At 30.7% G+C, this 19,079-nt stretch overlaps 1 protein-coding gene across 3 annotated transcripts in view; it reads left to right on the forward strand.

The window, feature by feature from the left end:
* The first annotated feature begins 6,580 nt into the window (after positions 1-6,580).
* Positions 6,581-19,079, forward strand: part of LOC129946533 (uncharacterized) — a 152,313-nt gene continuing 139,814 nt past the window's right edge. For 2 of the 3 annotated variants that reach the window (XM_056056753.1, XM_056056755.1), the window contains exon 1: positions 6,581-7,039. The gene's annotated coding sequence lies outside the window, so the exon portion shown is untranslated. The remainder of the gene's footprint in view (positions 7,040-19,079) is intronic. The other variant, XM_056056754.1, reaches the window with a different exon arrangement.

Raw genomic sequence — 19,079 nt, forward strand, 5'->3', positions numbered from 1 at the left:
ATAAGAATCGAAACAAATAGGAAAGTTGAGGGTACGAAATTATAAAGTCCGTTAGAAGTTAGTTTCAAACAATAGATCATACATTATATGAAAATAAGTAAGAATGTTGGAGAATTATCGAATCCCTGAGGCACACCAGTATTTGTTTTGTGGATATCAAAATTTAACCCGTTATATGTATAATTTTGAAATAATTAGTCTGAAAGGTCATTTTTATCCCAACAACTATTCATTGTTCAATATACATAATGTATGTATGTAAAAAGAATGTGCTTTTGATAAAACTTAATGCCAAGCTCTATCAAATCTATTGACAATTATATATCAAATTTCTGAAAAAAAAAAAATTAAAACTGGAAACGTATTTAAACTAGGTATATCGTCAGACGAGTCTTAAAGAAGCATCACAAAATGGTCATAAGAGCATCAATGACCCTATTACAGTACGCGAGGTAAAATGATTTCAACCCTTAATAAGTTCATTTTGAAGGTACTTATGTGAGGTATGAATATTTCCAAAGATATGGAAACATTAGAACATTTCAGAGATTCTTTGAGAAGAAGGAACAATTGATAGGAAACATAAATGATGGTATTCATGACCAGGGTTGAAACATTCATTAAGTTTTTAAATATTCAAAGGCAGCCTTAAAATAAACTGCAAACATATTCTTCTCCACACTTAGTATTATGCCTTTCCAGCATGGCTTTGTGTCGGGCAGGTCGACAAATACTAACCTTTCTATTTTCACAAACTACGTTCTACTTAAAATTGAGGCAGGGTATCTGGTTGACGTCATCTATACTGACTTTGCAATGGCCTTTGATAGAGTCAGCCACACTACTCTACTGAACAAACTATCAAGAATTATTTTGTATTAAAATATTTTGCAATGGTTGAGATATTATGTTATAGAACGCATTTAATTCAATTTGTTTCCATTCGTAATTTTCTCTCTACTCCTGTACATGTGTCATCAGAGGTCACTCAAGGTTGTCACCTTGGACCCTTACTTTTCCTATTTTTATTAATGACATGCCAGATATTTTTCATAATTCCCTTAGACTTTTATTTGCTAACGAAATTAAGTTATATAGATGTATAAAACAAACTGTTGATTGCCTCCTCTTGCAAGATTATCTTAACATGCCTATTGAATGGTAAAGAAAAATCAATTATCTTTAAACGTTTCAAAATGTCAATGTTTTTCATTCTATTGTTCTTACTATCCTTCTTTCTTCTAATATAAAATTGGTAGTAGTGTTCTTAAAACAGCTAACTCCATGCTTGGTTTTATTAAGATAAATTTATCAGACTTTTCAGATCTTTATACTATTAAATCTCTTTTTTTTGCAAACGTAAGATCTATTTTAGAATATTGTTGTATGGTTTGTGAACCCAAACTGTAGGATTCATTCATTTAGAATTGAAAGAGTCCAAAAGAATTTCACTAGGTTTGTTGTATGGAAACTTGGATGGAATATTGAAAATCCTTCTTATGGTACGATATGCAAAAAAATCGGTTTTATTTATTCGATATTCCGTCGCATCATATCAACGGCCCATAAGACTTATCTTTATTTGAGTTAAATATACCTTCTCGTCAACTAAGAGATTATCATCCATTCCACGTAAGTTACCATAATATTAATTACGCAGTTAATGAACCTATAACTCGCTGTGTTAGGGAAACCAGTTCTGCCTTTAATATAACTGAACTTTATTTATTATTTATTTATTTTTTTTCTTCGTTTGAATATTAATTTAATTGTTATTTTTAATTTTAAGTAGTTTGGATAGTTAATGCATTCTCTGTTTGATAACTAAACTAAACTAAACGAAATGAATTGAGAGTACACAACGTGTTGAAAAAGAGACTCGGGTGCGACCTACTTTGATAACTTTTCATCCCGTCTGCCGACTTCTTAAGAATGTTTTGTATGGGATAAATAATTTAAATACATAAGATGACTAAAAAAAATTATTTAATACTTGAGTCGAAACTAATTTCATATAATTTTTTGTTAGTTTTTCTTTTTTTTAAAGTTGTTTTCATATGATGAAATACTTAGTTTGATTTCAAAATCCATGTTGTTAGTGGAAAACCAATTTTAGTAGCATTTGTATTCTCACATAAAAAATACAGGCTGGATTTTTCTGAGAACACGTTACGTTAATGAAAAACTTTAGCACAAAATGAAATCATTTGAAGTCATATATTTTGAGTAATATTTTTGTAGATTTTAATTTTTATGAAAAAAACTGATTCTTGGATTGTCAAAAAAAATTACTAAATTAGTTTGAAGCCAATATTTTCAATTCTTGAAAATATATTTGAGTCGAAAATCATTTTTTAGCACCTTTCAGTAGTGATTTTTTTAGGTTTTTATTTTTTGTATAACAAACTGTCAATTCGATTTTTAACAACATTTTATTAGATGTCAAAAACTTTATTCTTCGTTGCATACAATGATTTTTTGTGGTGTTCCGAAAAAACCGAATCGAGAAAATATCCGATACTGTGAAAATATCGAATCGTGTGAACGGGCTCTTAAGTGTAATCGAGAGAGATTCGGCATCCTATGTCTATGGCAGGGGTCTGACCGGAAAAGTAGTGTCTAATGTGACAATACCAATGCCGCACTTCAACTGGGCTCATATTGCTTTTTCTAACGGGGCTCCAACGACTCCAAGAAATTCGGACGATAAGTCAGAAAACGAAAATGTGCTCAAGGAGCTTCTTTCAAATGACAAGGACATGTATTCCAGAATGATTGCTCGAAAGTGAATGCAAGTCGTTCCAGACAATGTAGCGAACAAAATTGTTGTTGAGCTAAACACCTCAAAAATCACTTTGCTGTTCTGGAGGGGGAGAACGATGAAAATAAGAAAAGTTCCTTAGGTACCCCAACGGCCAAGAATTTCAACTTTGCTGCTAATGTCTCGGCGGGCGCATGCAAGGATGGAAACAACAAAAAAGACGACAGCAACAACTGGTACTCACCAGTCTTCACAAAAAGCGTTTCATCGAAAACTCTAATGGATTTCTTAAGTAAGACTAAGTTTAGTTTACACAATATTCAGTTTATTTCAACGGGTTTTATTAAATTAAAAATATGTGTAAGGGATGTTAAGTTATATTCCATTTTAATAAAACGCTGCACAAAGTTTAAGATTGAAGCGTTCTCCTTCACGCCTAAGCAAATCAATAAACATATCGTTATTTTGAAAGTATTATCAGGAAATTTCTCTCCTCTTGAAGTTTGAGAAAAGTACATAAAGTAGGACCCCTACTTAATATGCTTGTTAAAAAATTTGAGACAAAATGGTCAAAAGAAAATGTCTTTCCTCTTGACATTTTCCAGTGTGTCCTGGAGTATAAGGAAAGTTTTAAAAAGTAAAAACTTTCATGGTGTTGTTCAGACAAAGCATCAAATGGGACTCAATTAGAAATTCGGGCACAATTCAATGCTACAAGTGTCAACGTTAGGGCACATATATGAGTACTGTTCGTTCGCATCTATATTCGTAAAGTGTTTGAACGACCACAAACGTGGAAAGTATGAGTTAGACGCAAAAAAAGAAAACGACACGGTAACTTGCTAGCTATAAAGGCTGCCCAAAAAGATTAGATTAGATGCAATTGTGAGCTTGGTTAATCAAAGTGTCCAAACATTCTTTCTCTTATGCTCACGTAATTAGATGTGGTTAGGTTTCTGCTCCGGTTGTGCAGGTGCTCACTGACTTAAACGCTTAAATAGAAGTGTGATGTCTAATTTTGTTGAAGAATCTCAAAAACTGTTTGTTGTACCCATTCTCCAATTAATTTCAAAAAATTAGAGAATTCTGGCCTAATTACTTAAAGCTAGAAGAACACAAAAAACCAGGTGCTTACCTGTGTTTTATTGCCTCCCTCAACCCCCTTCACAATGAATTTAAATTTGATATTTCATATTTCATCCGACAAATAATTAAGTTATCCCAACCAGCTGGTTAAAAGAAGAATTTCAGCTATCCAACATCATGACAACTCAACAGTATATATCCCGAAGGATAGACATATTTTCGGAAAACACAAATGTCTCTATTGACAATAGATTCTTTTTATTACCAATTTGCATTTTGAATGAAGGTTCCAACCTTGAACTCCATTTTCAAGGAAACGCTCAATCAATAACTATGATGGCTAATAATTATGCTCAACATCCCAAAAAAAATATATGTGAACTGTAATAGTATTTTACGTATTTAATTATACATAACAAAAAAAAAAAAAATTAAATACTTGTACCTTAGACGTGTCTCCGCTTTGAATGATGAATGCTCAGTCAGTCCCGATGGTATTCCCCCGATAGTATTAAAAACGTGTAGAAATGCTTTAGTTGAACTCCTTACGTTCTTATTCTATAAAAACAAGCAAATTTCCCAGTATATGGAAAAAGATTTCTGACACTAATTATCAAGAAACGTAACAGGGTGGATAAAACAAACTACAGGCCCACTTTTGCATTCCTAAATTAGTTGAACAAGTTGTTTGTGAAAGTGTAGCATTTTTTAGTAAAAATTTAATTTGCGAACAGTAACATGGTTTTGTGAAAAAAGCTCAACCGTTACTAATCTCCTTACATTCTTAAACATATATTTAAACGCTTTAGAACAAGTTTATGAAGTTGACTGTGTATACACTGACTTTTCTAAAGCCTTTGACCAAATTACAAAAGTTCTTTTTATTTTTTAAATTTAATAAGCTATTGATTTTCCACCATTTTCTTAGCTCGGATCAAATCATACCTTGAAAACTGATCCTATGAGGTAAAATTTAGAAATTGCCAATCAGAACCTTTTGTGGCTCAACCTGGTGCTCCCCAGGCAAGCCATCTTGGCCCTTTACTATTCATCCTTTCTATTAACGACGTATCGTCATGTCTACGCTCAAGTGAAGTTCTTATTTTTGCTGATGACATTAACAGTTTTAAGATAATAAAGTCCACCCATGATCGTATTCTTTTACAAGCCGACATAGATAGTTTCACATTTTGGTGTGGGAAAAAAAGCCTTACCTTCAACCCTTTAAAATGCCAAACGATAACTTTTACTAGAGACTAATCAGTGGCGTATTTGACTACTGTATATCACAGCAAAAACTTTGTCGCGTCTCCATATTTAAAGATCTAGGTGTTTATTTCTGTTCCAACTTAGAGTTTACACATCACATTAATTTTATCGTTAAAAAGGCTTGGTTTTATAAAACGCTGGGCAAAGGAATTCAATGATCCTTATGTTAATCTTTCTGTGTATAATTGCCATGTTCGTCCTCATCTTGAACATGCTTCGCAGGTATGGAGTCCTTATTACGAAATCAAATTCAACATAATTTCATTCGCTTTGCCCTAAAGGGTCTTCCTTGGGAAGATCTGGATAAGGGGACTGTAGGTCGCCTTAATCCCTGACATGAATCGAATTCAGGAATGGTTGAGAATTGTAGACTAGTTCCTAGCTCTCTGGTTCCTGGTACGACTACAATTTGCCCCAAAAATCTTTATTCAAAACTGCACCGTCCATTTCCGTCTTTAATTTTAAAACTTCCATAAAAATTAAGTTTATATTTTTAACCAAATTATTCCTTTACATAATCATAACCATAACCTCTTTTTATTTTATGGTCGGTAATAATAACGTTGTCTTCATAATCATGAAACGAAAAAAAAAAAGAAAATAACAAAATCATAAATCAAAAATTCATAAAGTCCATCAATCTAGAAAAAAAGGGAAAAAAGTCTCAAACCACAAGGAAATTCAGAAATCAACCGAGATAAAAAAGTGATAGCCTAGTACACGACTTGTTTATAAATTTCCAAACAAGAATTTAATTCAGTTCATGGCTCTCAAAGTTTAAGTTATGGAACCATTAACAAAAAACAACACAACACGGGTATACAAAAGCAATTTTCTTTAACTTTCGAAAATATTATAGACTTATTGCGCCTTTGGTCAAAGAAAATATTTAAGGACTCAAACACATTTGACAGATAAATTCCCAGAAGCAATTTGTCCTTCATTCCTTGTCAACATAAAAGTGAAAAGTCTTTTGAAAGTTTTAAGCTATCTCGAAAGGACATATCCTCCCAGTCCAGTTAGGGTTTTATGTTTTCTTTTAAAATTCTTGTTCCTTTTGCAAGGATATTCGACCAAACTACTTTGATCAACTGGGCTTACCTACCAACAAACTCAAAACCGATAACTGTAACTACCTACTATCTCGTTGTTGTGTGTTATTAGGTATTTGTGTTATCTGAATTTTGAAACACAACCAGCCGATTAAGGTATCCATATCCTAAAGGCTGTAGCTCGCCTCATACCTTCTTCGGTCCCTGTCCTAGGCTAAGGCAGAGCAACATGTGTGACACAGTAAACAACAAATAGATGACATGCGCCATTTTGTTTCCCCTCAAATGAAAGTTTCTCTACGGCATTGCCAGCATAGAGCTTTTTGAATGTAGGTTAATGCAGCCGGCTCGAAAAGTCTTTCGATGACCGAGAGTGCTTATAATCAACCTAAATTCGCTGCATGACTTTCAGTCCATCGTGATACTTCGAACGGTAACAAACTAGTCGTCGTCGTTTCGTCGGGAATAACGGATATTGAGTGCCCGTTTTATAACAGTTCATTCTAAATAATCAAACATATTTTGTGCAGAAAAAGAAAAAAGTTATTGTGAGTGAAGTGCTTTAGAAAAAAAAATCTAGACCCCCCAAAACCTATTAACCAAAAGTCCTTAAAATGGGCTGATAAAAAATTATTGTCTGCTACTTCTCCGCCCCTTTGAATGCAAAGTTCTTGTTCATAAGAGGTTTCCTTGTTTTCCTGAGAGTTTGAAGTTTTATTTTAACAACTGTTTTTTAAAAGGAACCACTCCTTTCGGATTACCATCATAAGATTGTTAGGAAAATTAAAGGATAACTCCACTCCTACATCAGAAATAAGGATACGATTTGCTGCACTACACATTACACGCCAAAAAGGATTAGCACATTGCCGTAAGTTGTGTTGATTTAAAACTTTCATCTTTAGAGAAAGGAACAATTATGTACATACATATATACGAAATCCAGGTGTGAGTTATCCCAAAACCGTGCACATCAAAGCTTAACGAGACACTCTTGTTTATCTGTTTACTGTTATTACAGAAGTATACTCAACCCAGCTCTTCATACCCCCCTTATTGTGTTATATGGTGGAGTGTGGTTGTGGTATAGAATCATATGGAAGTTATAATTATGAGCAATGGTTTCTGGCACATTTATTAGGTGCAGTCGAGGGTTGGGAGGAAACATAGGGATCTGTTCTCTGTGGACTGAGGGATTTGTGCCCAGGTTTTATATTGTTGTTCACAAAGTCTATTCTTTATGGATTTTAAGCTAGGTTAAATATTTTGATTCTAAATGGTGTTCTTATGGATAACCATTCGGGGTGTTATGTTTAAGTTACCGTTAATTACACTCAGGAAGCTTGATTTAAGATTTCATAAAACTTAATGGAATTAAAATTAAAAAAGTATTTCAGAAAAAGACTCCCACTGCCAAAAATTCTAGCCAGGTTAGGTCTAGGTACCCAAAACCTACCTATCATAGGTAGTTATACGAAGGTTGGTCAGGTGAAGTATGTCTTATGTTTGTATAGATATACGTATTATCTATACAACATCATGAGAAAAGTAGGTGTGTGTGGTATCGATTTTATTTTCCAACAAATTAATATTTTATATAATTTCTTTCAACAAAGTGGTAAATTGATATACCTAAGATATCTTATAATATGTTTTATTATTTTTTCTTGTTTACTCATAGAACTTGGATTGTCGTTGTTTATATGTCCTCTTGAGTAAGAAGAATTAAATTGTACTAAATTTTTATTTTAAAAACTAATTAAGTATAATTATTTTGAGAAATCAATTTTTGTTTATTATAAGAAAATATTATTCGATTTTCGCAGCTTAACGAAACTACCTTTCAAAATAGATTTATATAATCCCGGGTTTTAATTACTACCAGTATGAACAACTCATAGGAAGTTATTGTAATCGATCCGAGTTTCCAAAATCTATAGAATCCAAATCAAAGATTTTTAGTTAGAGAGATGTCAGTGTGTGTGTGTGTATCTACAATTTTACGTCCGTACATTCGGGATACAATTTTTTGTCTTCCATATCTCAAGAACCAATAGAGATATCGACTTTAAATAATTTTTAAAACAGATAACAACACAGAACGGGTGACTTTTTTTACTACAGCTGTAAACATTTTTGACCCCAAAATATCTCACGAACCTCTAACGCTAGCTACTTCAAACTTTTATTTTGTAAATTGTGACGTGATACCAAAATAGAATAGTTTAAAAAAATCAATTAACGTTTTGTTTTGTTTTTATAAATCAAAAAAATTGAAAAAAATATATTTTTTACAAATATTTTACTACCAAAAAATGATTTTACCCCAAGGTGATCGAAGAATAACGTTTTTGACATCTAGTAAAATTTTGAGAAAAATCGAATTGACAGCTTCTTAACATAAAATAAATACCTTAAAAAATTAATAAAAGTTGGTCAACATTTATTTTCGGCTCAAATATCTTTTCAAACATTTTTTAAATCCATCTTATAATAAATGTTGTTTTGAACATTCAGTAAACTTTTTATAAAAATCCATCAGTCAATTTTTTCATCAAAATTTAAATCTGGAAATGACGTCCATAAATGATGGTATTGAGTTCAAAATATCATTTCATTCAATGCTAAATTCTTTTTTCAACGGAACGTAATGGTATTAGAAAAATGCAATCTGTATTTTTTATAAAAAAAATAAAAGCTTGAAAACAAAATGCTACTAAAGTTCATTGCATTAGGCGAAAAGGACTTAAGTCAGAAATAGGTCACACCTTCTGGATGAACCTAAGACGTTAATATCAAAACAAAAAAGAATTTGTCCGTCTTATTGTCTAAGGACGAAATTAATACGATATTTAGCATTTGTTCTACGCTCAAGTTGTAAGTATTAAACGCAAGAGAAAAAAATGGCTGTTATACGAAATTCAAAACATGATTTATACATTTTTTACTGAAGACCATTTTAACTTTTGCCAACAAATTGGTTTTCGACTAAAAATCTCGTTAAATTAAAATCAAACTTAGTACTTATTTCTTTTCTAGAAAATTTTAAACAACAAGGGAATTCATTGTATTAAAATTTGTGTGCATCTAACACAAAATATTGTTATTAATATATGAAATTTTATCTTTGTGGGTCGCAACCCAGCCTCTTTTCGTCGAAGGTGAAAGTCAAGACAAAATTACAAATTTTTTGGAGTTTTTTTTTATTATAAACAATAATAACATAGAAAAAGTGAAGTTGTTAACCTATTTTAAATCTATTGAAGTCTTCTATGCGATAATTTATTTTATCCAAGTTCTTTTTGTATATAGAACTTGTGCATTGTTCAAGGCTGGATAGCAATAAAGCCACATAGTTATCGATGAAAAAAGTTGAAAAAAAAACTTACCTCGTAAAATAAAGATTCGATGGAAACAGTTTCCTTTATGAATATTTTTTTCCAAAAGTGACTCTAAGAGTCATCTTTTTTGCCACTAAAAATAGTTAAATTTCTCCTCTAGCCTTTAAAAAAGGCATATCTCTGACAAATTGAAATCAAATCAATTATGACACCTAACACTCGGTGTTAATGGTGGACGTACGGATGCATATACATGCATTGCACAGACGTATTCTTTGATCGTATGTAGAAATATTGATTTTTGATAAAAGCATCGTTTTTTTGAACACACTATAGCAAAGAAGAACTTAAATTTTCTTGCTCACTTTGTTTTCTTTTTTTGGCTATTTTTTAAGTTTTAAGCATTGTCCTACAACAATTATTTTCATTCCATTTGACGAAAATTAGTGTTATGAGGGCAAAATTGCTTAACATTTATACGAAGGTCAAACTGTGGAGAAAGGTGACATAAATGTAGCCGAGATTTATAGAGGAATTTCCTGAACTGTTCATTAAAGATTTTTTCATAAGTTCTTTTCAAAAGACTTACAACATGGGCTTAAAGAGAGAACCTGCTTACTGATTTTCAGGCTGGATCTAAGCAGAATCATTCAACCATCGACCAAATTTGCACTCTAATGAATATTACGCAATGGTTCCAGGAACAACATTGGAAACTGTATACTTTTTACGTCGATTTTAAAGCAGCTTTTGATTCTATCGATAGAAGGTCACTATTTTACAAATTTTCATTGATGGGAATGTCCACAAAGATGCTAAATATTCTAAAACTCTTGTACGCGGATACACAATTAGCAGTTTGGAATTTAAAGATACTTTCGGAATGGTTTCCAACGAACATGGGAGTAAAACAGGGGTGTGTTCTAAGTACTCTTTGGTTCATTCTATTTATTGACGACCTGAATGATGTACTTTGCTATGGAATTTTGTGGGCTGGAAGGAGAATTAAAGTGCTTATGTATGCTGATGAAATAGTTCTTTTATCGGACACGACTCAAGGACTAAGTCGCATTATTTTGGACATTGAAGAATACTGCGCAAAATGGAATCTCACGGTGAATTTGAAGTAAGTCCAAAATAATGATATTTCGAAAGGCCGGTGGGCGGTATGCCCAAAAAAGTGGACATTTGTTGGTGAAGGTATTAAAATCGTCAAATAGAACGAATATCTTGGCATGAAAATATCATCAAAAATATATTTTTGAAAAGTCATCTTTCCAACATGCTTCAGCTAGCTAAAACGGCACTGAACTCTAAGTGGAAATCCTGCATTAATTCGAATACACTCAGTTAAAGTATAAAGATAAACTTTTTGATGCGACTTTTAAATCAGTCATGTCTTACGCTGCTCAGGTTTTGGGTTACGAAGAAAGTGAAGAAAATGAAAAATTACTTACATTTTTTCTCAAGAGATTGTTCAAACTCCCTTCGAACTGGCCAAATTATATATTTAATTATATTATATTTTTATTAGAAACGGGATTGTCACCATTATTTACTGCATTCTTGAAGCTTCACTTCGATTATATGTATAATGAAAGCAATGTCGCAGCCCTTTAGCCTTCTGACTAGGCTTGTTGTAACGCATGCTACATCTTTTGGTAATAAGATACAACCTGGATCTAAATGTTAATTACGACTTAAATGGATCCAATTATTTTCGGGATGAAAATAGTACATTCAACATATAAACCATTTTTAGAGCAAGAGGACGACTGCTCAACATGAATTTCAAAACACACAGGGATGATCTTCCCTTATTTTGCACTTTATGTAACCTTGGATCTCGAGAGGATGTATCCCATTTTAAAGCAATATTCCCGGTTCTCAGTGAGAGAAGAAGGGTTTTTTGCGACAGCTCGAAAATAACATTAGAGAGAACAACAAATATTTTAAATGGATGTGAAGGATAGAAGGCGCTTGCTGCATTTTGTAAGGAAGTTGCTAGCTACAAACCAAAATAATAGTAGAGGAATTTTAAAAAAAGTTTACCACAAACAAAAAAAAAAAAACAATCCATGTACTAAATATTTATTTAAAAACAAAAATTGTTTCTTTGAAAAAAAAAAAAACGTAATATTATAAATTGTTTTAGAAAATGTTATTTTACTTGCCATCCTTAACCTTAAAACTATTGTACGCTAAATAATTAATGTTAAATATGTAATCAAAATTACTTTAAATTAAATAAATCAACAAATAAATTATGGAGAAAAATAAATACGTGTTTTCAATTTTGCACTTTATTATACAAAATATGTAAGTACATTTTTGAACAACTTGAATTACATCGACACAAACATTTTTTTAAAAATAATGTTAAATATTTAAAAAAATTAAAATGATATTAAGCATTCGTTATTCAAATTATCATAAGCCATTTTTTAGTTTTAATGCTGTCAGAAAATGAAAAAAAAATCTGCTAAAAACCAATCTAATGCTATCATTTCCAAGAAAACTTTTAAAATCATTATTTGATTAAAAAAGTGTACATAGTAATTAATTATTTATTTTTAGAGTTCTTAAGTTAAGAAGATGAAGTTTAAAGATACAAAATGTAAAGAACAATTTTTTAGGTATTATAAAACCTTGATAAAAGAAGGAACTTTCGCCAATAGTGTATTTTTACTCGAACATAATATTCTTTATATTTATTAGATACATTAAGTACTAACATTAAGTTTACAATATTTACTTAATTCTAAACTTAAAACTATTATCATCTCAACAACTTATAGCAGTGAAAATGTTAACTTACAGAATTGAAAAAATCATTTGTAAAGTAAATGAGTAAAGAAAAATTGTTCAATTTACTATAATTAAGAGGACTGTTAGCGCCATATTTCAATCTGCTAAAAATAGTTCCAGTGATGAATTTCTTCTTAAGATAGCCTGACTTAGATTGAAATACAAACGACAAAGAATAGATGGATATAAAATCGTTCCATTCAATACACTAATTGTAATTAAAAAGAGATTTTAAATTTATCAAGGGAAGCCTTTGAGTGCTGAACATCTTTAAAATACGCGTTAAATACTTTCTAATTCATCAATATAAACGGCATAGCATGACGCCCATACAATCCAATCGTGTTCAAAAATTGGCCTAAAAGAAGAAACATACACAATTTAAATAACATATCTCTTTTGGCGAAATCATGTGTTTTGTAAGCTTCTTTTTATAGTAAACGTTAATTTATTATATTACGTTAGCGTGTAAAAAAAAATTGTCTTAAATATTGTTCAATATTAAAATCAATGGATTTTTACTGCACCATTCCCAGAATTGAATTAGATCGTCTTGTAGCTCTTTTTACAAAAGGCAAATCATTAACAAATTAAATAAACAGCAATAGACCAAGGCGACTCCCTTAAGGTACACCAGAATTGACTTTAAATTTACTTGAGGGGTACTCCCGAACATAAAGTTTAGTCCAATTTTACTTAATTTGTTATATTCTTATTTTTCTATATCATGGCTAAATTTGTCACATATCTTGGTAAAGCCTGTAAAGATGCAATCGGCTTGAGAGTGATTTTTGAATGCATCCCAACAAAAAGTAGAGAATTGTAATAAATTAATAATTGAAGATTTGTTTCAGTTTGACATAAAATAGAAGAACAAATGAAAAATTATGTAACAGGATTCGAACAATTTTGGAGAAGGGAGAGGATTTCGCTTTAGGACCACAATTCGTAACTAAATTTTTAAAACCTTTTTTATGAACTGGCGTTAGGTACGAATATTTTCAAAGATCTTAAGACTTAGAACATTTCAGAGATTCATTGAAAAGAAGAAATAATGAATAGGAAACATAAGAAACACATCAGGACCAGGACTGAAACATTAATTTAGCTTTGAAATATTGTCAAGTATAGAGCCTTCAGAAATCGAAAAATTGATTACTGTATTCTTGTTTAATAGAAGAACTAAGAGAAAAGGTGCTTGCAAAAGAAAAATCTGCAAAGAAAGTTTTTAAAAAAATCTGCAAACATGTTCGACATTAGCTCTGGAAGATGGCTTAGAGAATCTTGAAAGCTCATGGTAACTGGATATCTGTCAAATGTACGTTTAATATTAACGTATATTGTTTATAATTTTATTAGACATGGTTTTTAAAAGGCTTTCCATTTTATTTTCAATGGTAAGAAAAAGCAACAAAATTATTATGTTAAAAAGTTATTTTTTACAAACAAAAAGAGATAAAGTATTTTTGAAATGAAGGCTATAACAAGTTACATGGCTATGTTTTTTTTTCCATGTTTATCTTGCTTATATTATTTTATGAAAATATTTTATTCTCGTATAAAATTTATTCTTTTAAATATGATTCACCTCTAGAGTTCAGATTGAGCATACAGAGAATATTCTGGAGTTCATGCGAGTGAATTTTAAGATAACCTTTATGTATGCTGTTCCTGTTTACTTTACATTCGATAAAAAACAATATTCAAAATCTTTAAAACAAAATGTGTATGTAAATATAAAGTATAATAATTAATTTTTTTAATGTTTAAGGAAGTGCAAAGTTTGCAACCTGTGCGAAGAGCAAACATTATAACCCTTTGAATTCTATTGTGAATTTTGTGAAGTTTTTGAAGAAAATAGATACAAAATACAAGTCACAAACGCCGTTTTTTTTAGATTTTTTGTTTGTTTAATCAGTGGTGACAATATTTGTTCTGCCTGTTTGTTTTTTTTTTAATTTCCATTTTGATTCCAGCTGCAAAATAAGAGCATTCACAAATTCTTTTCATATCATCAGAATCAATCTACAAAACAGTGTGAAAATTCTCTTGGAACAATGTGAAATCAGTGTTATGCTTATGAAAAAGCTTTCTCTGTTCAAGTTTCATGAGTAAATTATGGACAATGGAATTTCAAAATGGATACAAAATTCTTTAAACATGTTTTTCTTTCAAAATACCCATTTAACAATTTCATGAATACTTGTATAGAATTTATATAAAATTCTTGCTGCAAACTCTCAATGCTTTATAATTTATCTACATTTTATTCTTTATTTTCTATTCGCTGCATATTGATAGTTTTCTTGAAACTTGTAGCTTCACATTTTCGTAAAATATATGAAGAAAGGAATTGAAGTTAAGGCTTTTGGTAGAAATTGAAAAGATTTTTTATAAAATGACGAATTTTTAGGTAAAACATTGTTTTACTTACTGATATGTGTTTTTTGAATTTCAATCAGAGAATACCATGGAATTTAAGGTTTTTAAGGCACAACGTTGCAAATTTTTTATTTCAAAACCATTCATAAGTGAAAGTTCTTTTTAGTTCTGAAAATCATGTAATTCAAACACTCTGAAACTCCGATTTCTTTTTTGTATAAAAAATCGGGATATATTTGAACTTATGAAATATGTGACGTTGAAGTAAATAAGAACAATTGCTTAAACGTTCTAGATATACAAACGCTTGTACATTTCTTCGAATTTATTTATTCGAAATTAGGCTTACGATTCTAGCTCCCAAGAGTGAACCAACCCCTACCGTTAAATTGCCGACACAGGTTAATGATTTTACATACCCAGTTTTATTAAAAGGCAAGATCCTGTGGTGCCACATTTGGAAGTTACATGTCATTCAAATATGTCAAGTAATTGGTCATTGATTTTACTGGTCGACAAAATTCCTTTTTTTTTCCATCCCACAAACAAAACAATACTTTTTAAATGATTGAAATTTGTTCTATCACATAAAGTTTTCAAAATATGTATCTTTAAAACAATTTAAACAACCAAAAATGGGGTTTTAACGCGGGGGGTTCGATCCCTGCCTATACATACCACGGGTACTGCCTCTTGCGAGGAATCGAAAAATTGACATCCATACAAAAACGAAAAACAAAACTAAAAAACACTGCAAAATTGTGTTTGAGAATAAAAATATAATTTTTACCAAAAGTGCTTTCTCAAATCAGCCGTTCGGATTCGCCCTTAAACTGTAGGTGACCTCCTTCCATGATAAACAGTACTCGCACACAGGAATGGTTGAGAGTTTTCAGTCACTAGGCCCTAGTTCTCAATGGACTGTTGCGCCAAGCAATTTATTTTTTTTTTATGAAGTTTTGAGCAAACCTTGAATTTTATTTTAATTTTCGCTATATTAGCTCAAGTTTTAAAAATATGTACTCGTTTTCAACATTATGTTGGGATTTTTTTTAACATTTCAAAAAACTTGATATAAAAGAATTTCCTAGACGTCAAACTCGTTAGAAGAACAAAACTTACTTTTAAAACCGTTTTTCCTTTTCGTGTTTAAACTGTTTAAGTATAAACGATTTAGGGTTTCTTTGAGATTTTTGTATAAATATTTCAACAGAATATTGAAATAAAAGGATTACAGATTTGGAAAACCATCACGGATTCAGTTGATTTTTTCCAATTTTAAAATGTATTAGGAATCTCAAAAATCTAAAGTGATACGTAAAATTTGAAGTTGGGGATGAATTAAAGAATGAAACCCCATTAGAAAAGTTTTTTTTAGAAACAAAAATTGCAACGGTCCCTTAATTGCTGTCATCGAATTCAACTTTTAGCCAAAAATTATAACTGATTGTAAACGCCATTTTTTTTAATGTTTTGACACAAAATGTTTGATTATTGGTTTAAGTGTCTATTCTCAGTAGAAGTCTAAAGTTTTGTAGCCCTTTTAATGGAAAAATAAATTATTTAGAAAACCATGGTAACAGATTAGTACATTATATTGTTCCATGCATTCGTAAAAAACAATCAAGTCAACTAATTTTCTATTTCATAAAAACAAACTTTTGAAAAATGTTTTTTAAAATGAGTTCAAGAAGATAGGTCTTCATTAAAATCAAACAACTGTTCAGAACAAGCATTGCACCAAAAGAATAAATACAATTTTAAAATAAATATAAGAATTCACGTTTCAAAATATTCACTGCAGGAACTTCAACTCTTATATACATACCTACATTTGTACATAAACTGCTTTTGTTTACAAAATAAATGAAAACAAATAAAAATAAACAATTTTCATAGACTTGTTCTAGGTATGTAAGTTGACAAGATGAAATTGCAATCCTTCTCTTTTCGAACATCTATATATTTATGTACAACCATTCCAGAACTTGCTTTATAGAGTCTTAAAATGCACGAAATCAAATAAGAGAAAAAAAATAGGAACAACAAAGCTTATATTTTTAGAGTAGGTATAGAACAGAGAAAATACCTAATGAACAGTTAAACGTGACTGGATTTACTTAGTAGACGTCCCAGCGACAAATTTCCACTTTCATATTTTTATCACATAATGGACACGTTTTTGATTTTTCTTAAATAAAAAAATAAATATTTAACTTATTGGAGTTTTTTAAGGAGAAAAAAACATAAATTTATTAGGCTTTAAATGGGGTGATTTAAAAAAGGCCTTGTTTTATTTTTTTTAAAACAATTTTTTAGACTTATGAATTGTTCGTGGCCCTGCAGATGGTCTTTTTACCTAATATATTTTTCCTGCTATTATAAAAAAGTACGTATACGCCAAGATATACCATCTTGATTTACTGTCGTCGTTCGGGCTTAGTGGTTTTTAAAATAATGTTTATGGAGCAAGGGTGATTTATACATTTTTCTAAGCAGTAAATAGCCCTTATCGTGAGCGAAATTTTCGATAAAAACAGAAAATAATTTATGAATGTATTTTCGTACCACTTGAAGTTAGGAAACTTGTTGTCATAGTTTGGTTAAGGTACTGTTAATAATATCCAATACTGACTTTAGGCACAAGAAGTTTCATGGACCAGCTCTGAACTTTTGATAGATTCCTTACAAAACCAGTTTTTTGTTGGCGTTTATAGTTTTGATGTGTCTATTCAGGATTCGTAACTCTTATCTCGTGATTTAAGCCAGACTTGATTTAATCAGAACATTGCTTTCTAAAATAAGTCGATCTTGTTACTTGTTGAGAGTTATAATATTTTTATTTTGCAAAATATTGCTCCACTTTTACCAACTATCTTTTTAATTCTCGGTAAGACAGAAGGTCTATACAATTCTTTACTATCTAATATCTCCAGAGTCTGTGACCAATGTGTTTAAAAATATAATTGGTATGAAATAGAAAGTACCTAAGGTGGAATATGTTTTTGTGTGTCAATTGTTTCCAAAATTTCTTTCTTGAGCTTTTGGAAATATTTTTTTTTGAACTAGGTTCACTCAAAAAAGGTTGTTACTTCTTTTATCACGCGAAAATTCACTTGGAAAATGTGTCTTATAAATTTATATGGATTAAGAGGCCACTTATAGCTATCATTGGTTTTCATCATTGAAACTAATCATTGGATTTTTGTGGACAGGTCGTTTCTCGCGTCATAAAGATAATTGAAATTTTCTGTCATTTTTCAAATTTCCTGACTAAAATCAATTGGAAATTATTTTCTGACAGATTTCGGAATTTCACAATGTAGGATATTGAAAAACAGATCAATAAAACGTTTTTTTTTACACTTTTGGACACACTTTCGCAATACACTTATAACAAATTATAACTGTACTTGTTTTTGTTTGTAATTAAATTACTTATTGAAAAAAACTATGCTTGATCCTATTCTTTTTCCACTGTGGCACGATAAATGAAATTAGAAACAAAGAGATGGGTAAGGTTAAGAAAAAAGGGAAAAAATCATCTCACAAAAATATTTGGAAATTGTATTATAACGAATATATTTTGATATAAATGGAATGAATGTAGCACAAAACTTTGACATTAGGTTTATCACGCATACCTTGGATTAGATTCAATGCAGTATTCGTGTTATCCCGTTCTTGAATCTTGTTAAATAAACTGTATCGAGACGTTATTGGAAAAATGGGCAGAAAGTCTAAAGACACAACCGTGGAAGAGAGAAAAATTATTTTTAAAATGCGTGATGACGGTAAAACATTAAAAGATATTGCTGTTTGTGTAAATAGAAGCATATCAAGCGTTCATAGCACTTTACAAAGAAATTCTTTCCAAAATTTACATCGTTCTGGTAGACGAGAAAAATTAACATATAGAAATAAATCAGTGATAATATGAAAAGTGAAAGAAAAACCGCGTACCTCTTCAACAGAAATCAATAATGATCTCGCTGAAAACTATGGAGTTCATGTAAGTGCCGAAAATATTCGAAAAACGCTTAGAAGTTATAATGGGAGAACTCCACGAGTTAAACCCTTTATAAGCAAAGTGAATCGTAAAAAACGTTTAGAATTTGCAAATAATTATTTAAACTGCACTGAAGAATTTTGGTCAACTGTTATATTTAGTGATGAGCCTAAATTTACCATTTTTGGTCCTGATTGTGGAAATAAGGTTTGGCGAAAGAAAAATACTGAGTGGAATCCTAAAAATACGAGATCATCACTCAAATATGGGGGTGACAATGTGATGTTGTGGGGGTGTATGAATGCAAGTGAAGCTGGTAATATGCAATTTATTACAGATGAAATGAATCATTAACAGTATATCCAAATTTT

Source organism: Eupeodes corollae, chromosome 2, assembly GCF_945859685.1.
Source record: "Eupeodes corollae chromosome 2, idEupCoro1.1, whole genome shotgun sequence".
Taxonomy (NCBI): domain Eukaryota; kingdom Metazoa; phylum Arthropoda; class Insecta; order Diptera; family Syrphidae; genus Eupeodes; species Eupeodes corollae.